The sequence below is a fragment of the Etheostoma spectabile genome, chromosome 4 (genome assembly GCF_008692095.1).
Source record: "Etheostoma spectabile isolate EspeVRDwgs_2016 chromosome 4, UIUC_Espe_1.0, whole genome shotgun sequence".
NCBI classification, from domain to species: domain Eukaryota; kingdom Metazoa; phylum Chordata; class Actinopteri; order Perciformes; family Percidae; genus Etheostoma; species Etheostoma spectabile.
The window spans coordinates 9,331,308-9,345,471 of record NC_045736.1 but is presented as its reverse complement, the minus strand read 5'-3'; the positions used below and the strand labels follow the sequence as shown (position 1 = coordinate 9,345,471).

The following is a 14,164-nucleotide window of genomic DNA, read 5'->3' as shown; positions in this document are numbered from 1 at the left end:
AAAAAAAAAAGGAAATTAGAATGTCCCCAACCCTTGTGACAGCCTCCACTTTCTAGGTGTTATTACTAATTGTATTTCTATTATGATGGTAATCCTTGGCAACCTTTAACAAAGAATCTCATCTAATTATTCTGTCATTTGTTGTATGTCTGTTCTGGGTACCATCGTGAGGTGTGGGATCAAATAAATGTGAGAGAAATTCGACACAAGTCAAAATGTTCATTAGTAAATTCAGATTAGTTGAATATGTTTTCATTTAAAATATATATTTAGAATTTGCTCAAATGCTATTTTTCATTTATAGAAAAAGGATAAACCCAAAAACAGGTATTATACTGTACTTTGCAGATGCCTTCATATCAAATCAATGAACTTGATGAACTTTGTTATTGGATCATACTCTACATAAACATATCAGACTTTCAATTTGTTTCTCCATAGTGTCAGATAAATCCACTCTAATTCAGCTGAAGGAGAACAGACTTTAAAGCATCTCAAAGGATTGATATCTACAGACCTGCTGCAGTTTCTCCTCTCGGCTGCCGTGCAGTTAATAATGTATGAAGGCTAAGTCTTCATGTCTGCTTCCTCCATTTATTGCTGAAATGTCAGGTGAATAGGAAAGAGTAGGAGGTGTGATAAAATATCCTTACAGCATCGCCTGCCATTTTAAGCAGCAATGCAAGCTTCGTATCTAAAGTACACGCAGACATGCACACAGACATGCCTGCACATTTTCCTAAGCCGTTTTTTTTAGAGCCCATGACAACTTGCTTTTACATCTTAGTATTAAACTATTTATAAGTAAATATTCATAAACAAATCCAGGGAGAACATGCAACTCAACTCAGATGTACTATTTATTTTCATTAAACAGGATCACTTCCTTTTGTAATTAACGGATGTATTTATTGTTAAGCCACTGAAATGACTATAGCTCTACCTAAATTAGGCAGCTCCTTATTAATCCAAGCACATGTGATTTTTAATTAAAGAGTGGGGCTAAGGCCGGCCGTGGCTCTTTTAAGTCTATTGTTGAAGTAGCCTCTTCAGAGTCTCAAGCCCTTTTTATTGAGATGACCTTACGAGATCTACGGCTCATGAATAGCAATGAATCGTAACAGCAACAATGACATTTGGATTGCCAAAGTCGCAACACATTTTTGACAACACAATGCCTATTCATGTGAGACACATGCCCTGTACATAACTTTTCCTTTATCTTCACAGCATCTGTTGCACCAAATGCGATTTAATGGCCTATTTTAGCATGAGTGTGAAAGTGCTGGCGAGCATATTAAACTGGCACAACGAGCCTGCTATCCCTGCTCAGTTACCATATACTGGGGTTTATCTAGCATCCTTATTGTATATTGAATGCCACTTCAAGTTATTGGTCATTGTAGGAGCCATTTGTATCCATCTTTTTAGTTAGGTCAATTTAGGTATTTATTTTAGCCACTTGGGGGAGTATTGCACTGGGTGTGGCACGTCCCTGGGAATTAGGAACATTTACAGGTGTGGTAATCAGTGAGGGAAAGGTGCGGATGGCAGGGAACACACGGTTCTTACCGTAGCCGTGAGCACACCACAGAACTATATTAAATCAGCACTGAGTGAAGCATTATTTTAAGTGAATACGCCTTTTCTACTTTTATAATAAAACTAGAACACCACCCGACGAGAACTAATGCCTGGACCTAAGATCTTTTGCTACGCGTTGAGAACACCATGGCATCCATACCGAGGCTTACAAGATAGCCTCAACACCGTAAGAACTGATTCCTCTTCGTTTGGATACGCTTCTGAATTGGACAGGAACGTCCTGATTGTTTGGATACAGAATTGGACAAGATTGTAAAAACATTTCGCTGTTGACCACGGCGTTTGATATGGAAAGGATTTCCCGTTTCATTGGGTTACTCTGTTGCGTAGTTGGGAAGCCTTAATTGGAAACACTTGTAAGTTTGCATGTCATCCAGCGCAGACCGCAACCACGGAGAGCCGGTGGGTTCACTTCCATATACCATTGCCGATGGAATTGGGGAAAAAAAAAACGTTGACTCTCGAAACTGAAATGAAAGGCTGTTTCAGTGCTGTTGCTTCATATAATTAGGCTACTTAAATGCTGTTAATTGAAAGAAATTCAGACGCTCTGAATATTTTAAAGTGCTGAGTTGTGCATGCTGTTGGTGGCCTTTGTATAAGTAAAGCAACTGTGCTGTTTCCTTGAGCACTTTGAACTGATGCGCATAACGTACAAAGATGAATGCAGAGGAAGAAAACTTTGCCGACAAGGCCAAGACCGCTTTTGTGGCCACAGACAAAAATGATATTCCTGATAAGTCAAGTTCTCTTGTTGATGATTCAGGGAAGTAAACAAGAGAAAAAATAAAATAAAATCGGAAATCACAATTTATGCAAGCTGATAAGATTAAGCAAAGGATTAATGAGGTTCTTTCTGGAAAAGTGACATTTCAAACTCAGATGTGAAGAAACGTCTCAGCAAATATACCACACTGTGCAATGAGGCTTTAGAAACTCTACTTTGCTGGAAATGCCTATGCCAGACACTGAAAATGAAAAGCAACAATACTGACTTGTACAGAAAACAATGAAAAAAATATATTTGAGAATGATGCGAAGCAATGGTTGGCTGATGCTGAAAAGGACAATGAGAATCTTGATCTGCTCTCTATAACAAATGACAAAGCCTGAAGATAGTATTTCCAATGTTTCAAATAAAAGGGTCAACACAGAGATCCTTCTTCCAGCCATTCAATGGCTTCCAGTGTTAATTCTGTACGTTTAAAGGCAAAGGTTGAAAGGGCTGCACTTTTACAGTCTGCAGCTGCTTTGAAAAAGAAATGCATGACATTGACGAAGAAGAAGCCCTTCAAATTGAAAAGGCAAAGCTGAAAAGGAACAGGGAAGAGCTAGAGGTTGACACCAAGTTGGCTGCTACTACAGCTAAATTGTCTGTTTGAAAATGCATGTGGTGGTGAAGATGTGGATGAGTATGAAGAGGAGAATGGAGAAGACGCTATGAATGCCTATCTTCAAGCACACTTAAAATCCCAAACATTAAGTTCTTTGAACACAGCTCCTGTCTTGCAACTTCCTAAAGCTAAAGTCTCTAACAGGACCAGACTCTGCCACTGGCTGTACGGCCTAAAGAAAGGCAGCACACTCCACAAGCCCAGTCCTCAGTAAGGTCTAGTAACCCATTTTCTTCATATGTACCATCCTCTCACAGGTCTGAGGTGTGGGGGGATGTCCTCAGACCCACCAACGCTTCAACAGCAGGATTTCAGCCACTGACCTCACAAGGGAGTACACGTATGCTATCACAGTCGCATCATCCTCATTCCTCTTGACGATGTGAAACACTCTATTCTGTACGACCTTATGCAACAGAAAACTAACATCACTGCTCAGGCGGTTCAGAACCAAGCCTTAGTCTCTATTCCTCCACAAGCTATCCCAGAGTTTGATGGCAATCCACTTAAATATGCTGCCTTTAGAGCTTTCGAGCAAGCTATTGAAAAGAAAGCTACAGATAAACAAGAGTGCCTGTATTACCTCGAGCAATATACCAAAGGGCAGCCAAGAGAACTGGTTCGGAGTTGCTATAACATGGCTCCTAGACAGGGCTTTGAGAGAGAAAAGAATCTATTGAAAGAATATTTTGGAAATGAAATGAAAATTGCTGTAGCCTATATGGAGAAGGCTTTGGAGTGGCCATCAATGACACCAATGCTCTGTAGGCTTTTTCAATCTTTTTAACGGACTGCTGCAATGTCATGGAAGACTTACAGCATATGAAGGAGATAAATGTGCCATCCAATCCTCGCCGGATAATGATGAAGTTGCCATATAAACTGAGGGAAAAATGGAGGTCTGTCACCTGGGAGATGCAGGAGCGCCGTGGTTACAGATCTATGTTCTCAGACTTCGTGGCCTTCACTGAGCGTCAGATAAAGACTGTCTGATCCTCTCTTTGGTGACCTACAGGGTATGCAACGAGACCCTTCCTCTAAACCCAGGAGCAGCTATACAGGAAGAGGCCAAGCTACTGTTGCTGCCATTAATACTGCCTTAGGACCAACCACATCATCAGCTTGGCACCAACACCACAAGGGGCCACCTTCACACAGGAACAACGAAGAGTCATGCTGCGTGAGTAGGTGCCAGCAATCAGTGGAGAGATGTTCACAGCTTGATGAGATGACGCATCACTGCCGCCGCTTTAAGCTGGAACGAACAACGACCAGCCAGTGCCACATCGGAGATGAAGCGCAGCTTGTCTTCTCTGGTCCGGAAGAAGCTAGTTAAAACTGCTCTGTGTCACCTGGACGGCGTCTCAGGTCCGGCTGTCAGTATTCAGACTGAACTGGCTCTGGAGGCGTTGAAGCAGAAACCCAACCAGGAGGCACAGCAGCTGCACCTCAAAAGGTTCAAAAGGTGTACAACTATGAGCACAGCCTGGAGGGGATGAGGCAGAGCATGGAGGTGGAGCAGAAAGACATCTCTCAAGCCTTCTAGATGAAGGATCAGAAAGCTCAGACGGAGCTACAGGTGAAGGGGCTGAAGGAGAAACTGCAGATTCAGATCCAACATGGTGGAGGAGGGTGGAGCAACGAGCAGGTGCGGAGGATGCCGAGGGAGCGTGTGGAGCAGGACTTTGCCCGTGAGATTGGTAACCAGGAAGAGACTGAACGACGACAAAACCAAGCTTAACACCCGTCTCTGTGAAGACCAGTAGTCTGTCTGGATGCTGCGGGAGCGCCTGGCGACCCCGTCTGCCTGTAACGAAGATCTGCCTTTTGATGGAAGCTGAAGTGTTACAGATGGCCTAGACTCAAGAAAAGAAGATGATTTCATTTTGATTAGCTTTACACAAATGGGGGCCGGCGTGTAGGAGCCATTTTTATCCACCTTTTTAAGTTTGGTTAATTTAGTTATTAATTTTAGCCACTTGGGGAGTATTGCACTGGGTGTGGCACGTCACTGGGAATTGGGTATATATTTAAAGGGGTGGATGGCGGGGAACACATGGTTCTTACCGTAGCCGTGAGCACGCCACAGCACTTTATTAATCAGCAGTCATTGTTGTTTTGTAGCACATGTCTGTAGGGTCATGTTAAAATGTTAGAATAATCAATCAAGAGGGACAGAGCAAAAAAAAAAAAAATATTTAGTTTTTTTTTTTTTTTTTTTTTTTTTTTTTAAATGGAGAAACACAGTAGGACAGCTCTACCTTTGCCCTTGACGAGTTTGGTACTTTGTCAACCCTGAGCTGATTTACGGTCTCCATTTAGAAGACAATTGATCCAGCCGGGGCAAGAAATTGTAGAGGATGGTGGGAGAACACCTCAGCATGGAGTGATATATGCTCTATCTGTGTCCTCCTACCATTACACCAGAGACTCATACAGTATGGCTTTAGACATGGGAGACTCAGTCTATCTCCCTGTGTGCAAAGAGACGAATGCCTCTACATCTCCCAGTAGAGAGATCAACTACCTGGACACCCTTTATTTCACCCATACTTTTGAAATGTGAACATCACTGATGTGTCTCCTTTGCAAGTTGCTGGTCACAGTAAACGTCTGGATGAGATCATATTAGTATGCACTACGTGTTGAAGGGGTTGGATCCGCATCTGCAGACCCGTTCCTGCTGCATGGGGCCTTTTGTTGTGGGGGCATGACGACATCAAACAAAATATTTAGCTTTTTCTGAATGTGCCATTTTATTTCATTGTATTTTTGAAATGTTGATGCCTCAAGGGGTCTCCTGGTAGGTGACGAGAATTCTTTGAAAACATCTATGGTATATGTGATGACAGTTGATGTCAGCTCAGGTGGAGTAATGTTCTTAGGTAGAGAGGTATCATCTAAAAGCTCTGGCGGAGCCTCAGAGAGTGCAAGGCCACAGAAATATGGTATCAAGAGCATCTTCAAAAGAGATATGAGAATGGATCAAACCACCTTTCTAACTGGGTAAACATGCTCGTCTCCTCACCTCTGGTTTGCCAGAAATGAAAAGGTGTGAGAACAAAAATCAGGTTTCTTACAAAAATTTCAGTATTTAAAAAAAGGGAGATTCATTCTTCTCTAGCCAGACATCTATGTTATGTTATTCTCAAAGTAAACCATCAACATGCAATGCATGTTTTGTTTTTTAAGGGCGTCATCAAAGCATCTCCCTTTTAATTCCCCCAATCATATGCATGTTGTTTTTGTCTATACCTGGAAAGTAACTTTTAACTAAATCTTGTACAACCCATTTGTCTTCTTCCTTGACATTGTTTTTATTCATACATGTAGTCCCCAAAAGATTAAAATAATACAAAAGAATCCAAATACCAGCAAGTGCGGCTTATGGTAAAATAAGTTGTGTTCACAAATGTTTTCTATGCGTGTGACGGTTTGTTTCTTCCCCAGAATGCTCAAGGGAGCAATGTCAGTAACACTACAATGGCTTGCTGCCACATATTTGTGCATGTTAGCAATGTGTTAAAAATCTCTGTATATAGATATTTCCCTCATGAATTTCAAGCTGTGAAACAATGCACTTCATACTACCCACACGCCAAGAGACTAGACCGCGCTGATGTTCTCCACATAGTGAGGCCTCAGTGAGACGTCCTTCATTTAAAGTGACAGAGATGCTGTAGAGGCAGACTCAAATGTAGTAACAGAGACAGCGTCAAATCAATTGTCTGCTACACTGCAATGAGTTATAGAGTCACCACTGACCTCTAAATCAGGTCTATGTACTTAAGTTGAGCAGTCCATTCTAAAACTAAGAGTAGGTACAGCTTTCAGAACCTTCATTTCTTTTAGCTCGTGTGGTTACCAAAATGTAAAAAAAACAACAACACAGGTACGGTCCCTGTTATGCCTAGAGAGACGCTGTGAGAGTGCTTCATTGTAGTAACTAATTGCAAAACCATTGTGTTGCGTACGTATTTATAACCCTTTGATAAGGAGCACCAACAACACCAGTAATCTAAAAACTTCAGAGCTCTATTTTCAATCTGCCTCATTCACTGAGCAAAGCTATGACTGATTGAACAAATACAAAACAGAAAAGGAGAGGAGTTCCCCCAGCCAACACACAAAATTCTCAAAACAACTACAAACTAAGCCAGTTGTCTACACACATTTTTCATTAAAGTTTTAACTGCACAATTAATTTTTTAATATTACATTCAGAGATTTGTTTTTACTTGGCCTGGAAGGAAAGGTACATTAAAAATTACGAAGAACCCATGGCTTCACCCCTCCTACAAATCACAGTTGGTACAGATCCAAATTGCCAACACCTGGTGGAGCACTGATCATGTGCACCTGCTAATGAAAGCACCACACAGTAATGTGTGTGTGTGTGTGTGTCTCTGTCTGTCTGTCTGTCTGTCTGTCTGTCTGTCTGGCTATTCTCGAGACTTGAAATAGAACCAATATAATGGAATTAAAGTAAGAATGGGGAAAGAGAGAGAGATAGGCAAGTAATTATGTAAGAAGCAAATATTTTAGTTCTTCATATATGTATACAGACGGAACCAAAGATGAAAAGGATAAAGTAGGCATATGGATGTATATACCGTCAACAAATGTTAACATAAGGAAAAGAATACCTGATCAGCTGTCAGTTTATACAGCCAAAATGATGGCAGTCATCATAGGCCTACAGTGGGTGGATGAAGTAAGCCCAGACAGAGTGGTATACTGTGTTGATCCGATAGCTGTCCGTCAGTCCTAAGAGTGAAAGAAAATATTACAGCGTGCAGAAAACCCTTAACACACAGGGTGTGTTAAAGGGAAAGGGAGGAGACAGCTTTAACTAGACCAAGGTTTGACTATACAGGATTAAATAAAATGTTTCTGCCATGGCAACTTTTATCCAATAAATGCTCTGAATGCAAAAACTTACATAGAATGCAGAACATATCCTCATGCACTGTGGAAAGTAGGAAAGAGAGGCTGAGATTAGCTCAAAAGATGGAACCTTGTGCCTGCACGCCCACCACAATCAGCCGGACACCCGTCTTTGCACTCCCCTTCTACACAAGAACATACAGTACCAGCCATGGGTGTATTCAGAGAACCAGCAGGGGTCAAAATTAGCACCATTTACCAGCCAACTGCTGACTACTATAGTTGCTTCACTCACCAGCCAAAAAGCAATGGTAATATATTGAGTGGTGGAATTTGAAAATGTACTAGCTATTTGGCTGGTGGGCAAAAAGTGGATTTTGAACCCTTGCATTCCAGCCCAAATACTGATTCCTAGCTATAGTGCTAAGTAAGAGAGTATGATAGTGTACTCACTGAGTCAAAAAGACAGCCTGGTTCATGTTGGCAAGGCGGCTGAAGGTTGAGGTTGGAGCCTGGGTGCATGGCATGATGTCTTCAACAGTAAACAGGTCACAACAAGTCCATAAATTAAGCTAAAGGCATGTTGTATACAGTACCTGCAACTTGAGTTATAGTGGAATGTGGAGAAATATATGTTTGCAATTGCCTTAGCTTGCTAATACATAACTAACACTAGCTTAGTTACAGCTAATTTGTCATCACATGTAGACATGGGTTACTAAAACAATCATTTGACATGCTTAAATCTCGTTTTTTTAGCTAGCTACAGGCTTTAGTGACGAATTGTTTTCCCCGCCTGTGGGGGCGGGACTTAAATGCGCTCTATCTCTATGGTAGGATGGTACGGTAGGCTGTAGTAGGATGTGATTGGCCAGTACATAGATGAGAGACAAACAGTGAGCCAATTATGTGTTCGTTCTCCTGTCTGTGGGCCGGTCATCCAAAGACCAAGGATGTGAATGGCCAGTGTTCCCATGAAAGACACGCAAGTGGGCCAATCATATGATCTCTCTTCTCTCTACATCTCCGTCACTCTCTCACTCGCTCTACCACATACTCTTAACACACGTACACACATGCTGGCCTAGATACTCACACTGACGCACGTGTAGATTTAAAAGGCCGCTTACGTAGGCTACGGCTTTGCGTGGAGCCTCCACAGAACCATAAATCAAGTTTCAAGCAGAGACCATATATTAACGGTCTATGGATTCAACCAGTTCACATGCTCACACACCACACCTTGCATTTCTCACGCTGATGAAGGCACAAATGCATTGATGCTTCTGTGGTGCACTGCAGGCCTCAGATTAGGATTGCTTACACCACAAAACCAGCAGTATTTAATATGTGCTTTTATATACTATAATGATCACTGGTGATATATATTTTACCTCTATCAGTGGTTTCTCCCTTGGCCGAGAAAGTAAAAGTTCCGCTATGTTTGCACCCCTGCTGCAGAATTATGAGCAATTCACATTATTATTAATATCCTCTGCTCTCGTGTTTTAATGTAAAAAATAAACAAATTGAAGACTGAACCGGGTCTCCGTGGAGCACAAGATGCCAAGGTACACGTATGAAAACCAACAGACTAGTGTTGATGTTAGCTGAATTTGTTAAATATTATATTTAATAATAATAATAATAATAAAACACATGTTGCGCATGGAATTATTCTGATTTAGTGACATAGACACTCAGGGCAAGTTCCACAGTATGTAAGTAGGGCACTGCTGTTCAGAGGACTCCTTTGGGGGGGGCAATTCTTTTTCTTTTGATAAATTTGGATTTTATCTACATAAAACAATTTATTTTACATGGATGAATTTGTCTGTAATTTAACCGATTTACCAATTGTTATTTATTTTGCTAGTCAGTTAGGAACAATTAAATAAACAATACAATTGAACTGCTAGCAAAACAATTAGACCTTGGAAGTAGGGCTGCAGGGGGTGCTTATAAGGTATGATGGTTCTTATTACAAAAGTTCTGATCAGTAAGGAACAGGTGTGTTTGCCTGGTTGGTCTTGCCCCCGGCTATATTGCACAAATTGTACCACTCTCTGATCCAGTGCACAGCCTCTGATCCTCCAGCAGGGCCCCTCTCGCTGATCTGATCTGAACTAGCATTTAGAATTAAAAAAAGGGGTAAGGGGCTTTTTCCATCTGGGCCTCTGTGATTTGGATCAACCTAACTGAAGAGCTCCGGGAGTAAAAACAAATCAATATCATTTCAACAGCTTCAAACACGTTCTTGTAGATGGGTTGTTATTTGATGGTGGCACTGTTGCCTCAAAAGGAAAAGGTTCTGGTTTTTGACTCCACTTTTCTCCATGGGTTTTCTTCAAGATGTTTCACTTTCCTTTTGCAGTGAAAACACATTCAGGTTAGGGGAAGAGGAAGCTCCTGATAGCCCATGGGTCTGACCAGCGACCTGTCCAGAGTGTGGTCTGCCTCTTGCTCGATACCTGATGGGAAAGACAACTGCTCCACTGCAACCCTAAACAAGTAATTTAGAAAATACTTGCGTGTTGTTACAGTACATAATGCCTTTGTTCTTTTTACCTAAACCCTTATCTTATCTTACTTTTTAGGTTTTGTCTCACAAGGCTGTTTTATTTAGTTTCTCAAGATCTGACTTTTTAGAGTTCTCTACAAATAAATGGTAGGCCTACTATTGTTTTAGTATAAATTCAATGATCGCTACAGGCCAAAGTAAGTTACTGTCCAAACAACAAAAAAGTAATCGTCATTATCCAAGCTTTGTGTTTGTATATACAGTATGTCAATAAAACAAACAAAGAGTCATCTCCCTTTATTAATTCAGCTTGTTGAGAGTGATGCATTTGCATTTCTTGTAATAAAGTGTGGTTTGGGTATGTAGTGTAGTTAGCTAAATGGATTTGTATTTACCTAGGTAAAAGCCTGTCTTTGAGTGTGTCGGAAAACTGAAATAACTAATGCCATTCAGCTATAAGGCTATATGTGATTGATATTTTCTGTGGTGCACATTTATATCCCGCCCGCAATGTTTAATCAATTGTCATTACCCAGCCAAGTACAGAGAGAAGAGAAACGGATATTTAACATCACAAAGCTGTCCCGCTGGAGAAGTGTCCAACACCAACCATGTATGTGCATAATGATAGGACTCATGTTGCCCCTTGAGTTAGGGGGAAATGGTCGGATTTATGTGCAACACATTCATATGTTCACATGTGCAGACCATCACTAAGGAATGACATTTTCTCTGACAATGATGGAAGATGAATGAAATGCTTGTTTGCAGGGAAAATAAGATTGAAGTGACCAAGGGCGCTTTCTTCCCCTGGATATGTACTTACTCTTTAACCTCAACTTTCATGGCATTAGTCATATGACCTGTAACCATCGGGATGTCTCGTACAGAGCTTCTTTAAAAGGCACACATGTATTCTTCGCTCCCTGTATGACTGTGACTGTGGAGCCCATGCTGACCTACATTTGTGTACATCCATTCAGACCGTGACATTTGCTTGTCACTTAGCAAATACTGTTGGACTAAAGGCTATGATTAATAATGGATGGCTAAATCACTTCTTGGCAAAGATACACAAATAAATACATGCACTGCAGCAGTATAGGTCAATAAAGTATAATAGAGTTGGCTGCATATTGGTGAAGGCAGTAATGTAGAAACGGTTTCAAATTATTAAATCAATATAAGTTGGAACTTTAAAGGCAGGATGAGTAGGATTTTCCTTAAAAAACAATGTATAGATTTAAAAAAAAAAACTCCTTACATCATCACTAATACTAAATCATCACTATACTAAACGTGTGGTGCTGTCTGTATCTGCAGAGACCCAACACTCTGACTGTATTTTCTCTTTTCTTTTCATTTTGCTGTGTTCGGTACGTTTCTGGGCATCAGCCTTTGGTCACTGGGTGTGTAACCCCCCCTGCCACACTGTGCAGGGTGTGAGAGCTGAACTCTATAAAAACGTGTCGACCAGGTGCCAGATCGGTAAGCACGCAACCAAGAGGAAGCTACGAAAATTACAGACAGAAAAAATGCAAATATAGCGAGGCAAAACGCCAAGTGGACAAAGCTTGTTCCAAAACGAGAATGAATCTGGGATTGGCTATCCCCCGCTGGCGAGCACTGAAGGAGAGGATGGGGATGAAGAGTGTGATGTGATCCTGCAAGTGGTACTCTGGCAACAACGGTCAGAGTGTCATTGAGCCAGGCAGGAGGGGGCCAACGTTCAATGTTGTGTTTACAAACTTCAACAGACAAATCCCACGCATTCTGCCTTTAATTCCCTAATTACTTCACACATTTCTCCAGATAATGCCCATCCTTATTCTATCTAAGGATGGGCATTGTAAATTAGCTTAGGCTTTAAATGTGTGTCATTGGTTTATGCTACGTACTTATCCCTACACAAATAAACATTGAAGAAAATATTCAAAATTTTAAGTAAAACCTGTGATTTTTTTTAGTCACACTGTGATTGCAACACTGTTATAAAATTAGCAAAACCCCAAGTTGTGGTATTTGTGGCATCTTTTGTATACTTGTATAGACAAAAAGGAGTGTGATAGCTGTCAAAGAGTGGAGAAAGCTTCTTTTTGTTAAGCAGCAGTGAAGGATAATTTACGTTTGAGACCCCATCTGAAGCCAGCTCTCAGAACACACTCAGTGGATGCAGTAGACCTACTAATGAAAAAAGCTGAGTATTTCTTTGAAACCCAGTTGTGAACATCAGCCACTGTCTGACTGGCCATTTCAGCAGCAGATCAAAAAGATGAAAGCAACTTCATATTCAGCATTGTCTGGTGACTACGACAATTACAGTAGTAGGTAGAAGGCAGGAGGGAGCCGTGCTGAGAGGAGAGTCTTTGTTTGGCTGTGGCCTGTCATATAACTTGTTTATTTTCATCTAGGACTATTCTCTGAATCTAGCCCTGGTTTAAACACACGCTAGCTCCACCATGATTCAGGAGACATCTTCAGCAAACAAGTTATTTACACGGATGCTGCATTCGCTTCATCCCTGTGAACTCTTCTACTGAGTAATTCACTGAGTAATTGAAGTGTGTTGCACACATTGAGATGTAGGCTCTTTTTTTTTTAACAAAAAAAATTAAATATTTATTTGTTTTCATCTTTTTTCTTTTTTCATTTAAAATACATTTGCAAGTTAAGGTCAACATTGAATAGGTTTCGGATATCAAGTGGATGTGACCAGTCCATTCATCATGTGTTACCCTTCTTCCTCTTAATTAGACACAACCATCCTGTTGTCCCTCCCTTCCTCCCTCCCTCCCTCCCTCCCACCCTCCCACCCTCCTCCCACTTTCCCTACCGCCCTCCCTCCACCAAAGGAAATAAAATATCAAAATCAAATGTCTCAGGATTAAAAAAGAAAAAAAGAAGAGAATTGAACATATTCACACACAAAATCTGGAATGAAAATTGGCTCCCTGTGGGACAATGCTGGCAACCAGCCAATTCCATGAAATAGTCATTTTGTTCAGTCTTAAATCACTGCTGCGGTTTGTGCCTTATTGCCTTACAATTGGCTGTGGAGAGGATAAGAAAAGAAATTGTTAACACGCAATTGTCCTCAGTTTGTGACCTCCAAAAGCCTTTTTATAAATCACTAAAGTACAGCAAAAGTATGTCAGTCTCAACCGTTCATACTAAACAGAGCACTTTTACTTCTGCAGGTCTTTCACTCCATCTGCTTCCTCTTTCTACTTGCCTCTACTTTTCATCAATGTCTTGAGTTGGCTATTTTTACAAAAGTGGTCATAGAAAATAAATTAAAATGTTTTCCAGAATGTCCTTTTTCATATGGCCCAGATGTCACCTTACCCTGCCAATGCAGTCCATCCTTTTTTTCTTCCATGTTGTCTCTCATTTCTGTTAATAATGTCCTCCTCCCCTCAATTCATCTTTAGCACTTCAGTTCACTGTTTCAGTTGCCAAAGTGATCATGGTGTAAATAAATAAATAAATAAATACATACAAACAAATAAATACATAAATAGTTCCTCCTTAAATAAATATGTGTTCAAACAGGTTTGCCTTGGCATAGTTTACCTACTTAATGTTCATACTCGGGAACACTGGAAACAGTCTCACTGCTTAAAATAGAGGTTTTCATTTATGATTTGGGAGAGAGAAAATCCTCCAAACTAAAACGGCAATTTTGGCGACTGGATATCTCTTTCTTTACTCTTTCTCATATCATCGCCAGTTTCTAATGCTGAAGTCCCAAAAAACT

At 40.8% G+C, this 14,164-nt stretch overlaps 1 protein-coding gene and 1 long non-coding RNA gene across 4 annotated transcripts in view; both read right to left on the bottom strand.

The window, feature by feature from the left end:
• The window catches only part of LOC116687754 (uncharacterized), a 21,786-nt gene extending 12,877 nt beyond the window's left edge, over window positions 1–8,909 (bottom strand). The window contains exons 1-2 of the long non-coding RNA XR_004331623.1: window positions 8,340–8,909; window positions 7,646–7,766 (exon numbers count right to left, since the gene is read on the bottom strand). This is a non-coding gene — a long non-coding RNA (uncharacterized LOC116687754). The remainder of the gene's footprint in view (window positions 1–7,645; window positions 7,767–8,339) is intronic.
• Window positions 8,910–13,595: 4,686 nt separating this feature from the next.
• Window positions 13,596–14,164, bottom strand: part of cdh22 (cadherin 22) — a 187,087-nt gene continuing 186,518 nt past the window's right edge. For all 3 annotated transcript variants that reach the window (XM_032513322.1, XM_032513321.1, XM_032513323.1), the window contains one exon: window positions 13,596–14,164. This exon is cut by the window's right edge and continues 772 nt beyond it. The gene's annotated coding sequence lies outside the window, so the exon portion shown is untranslated.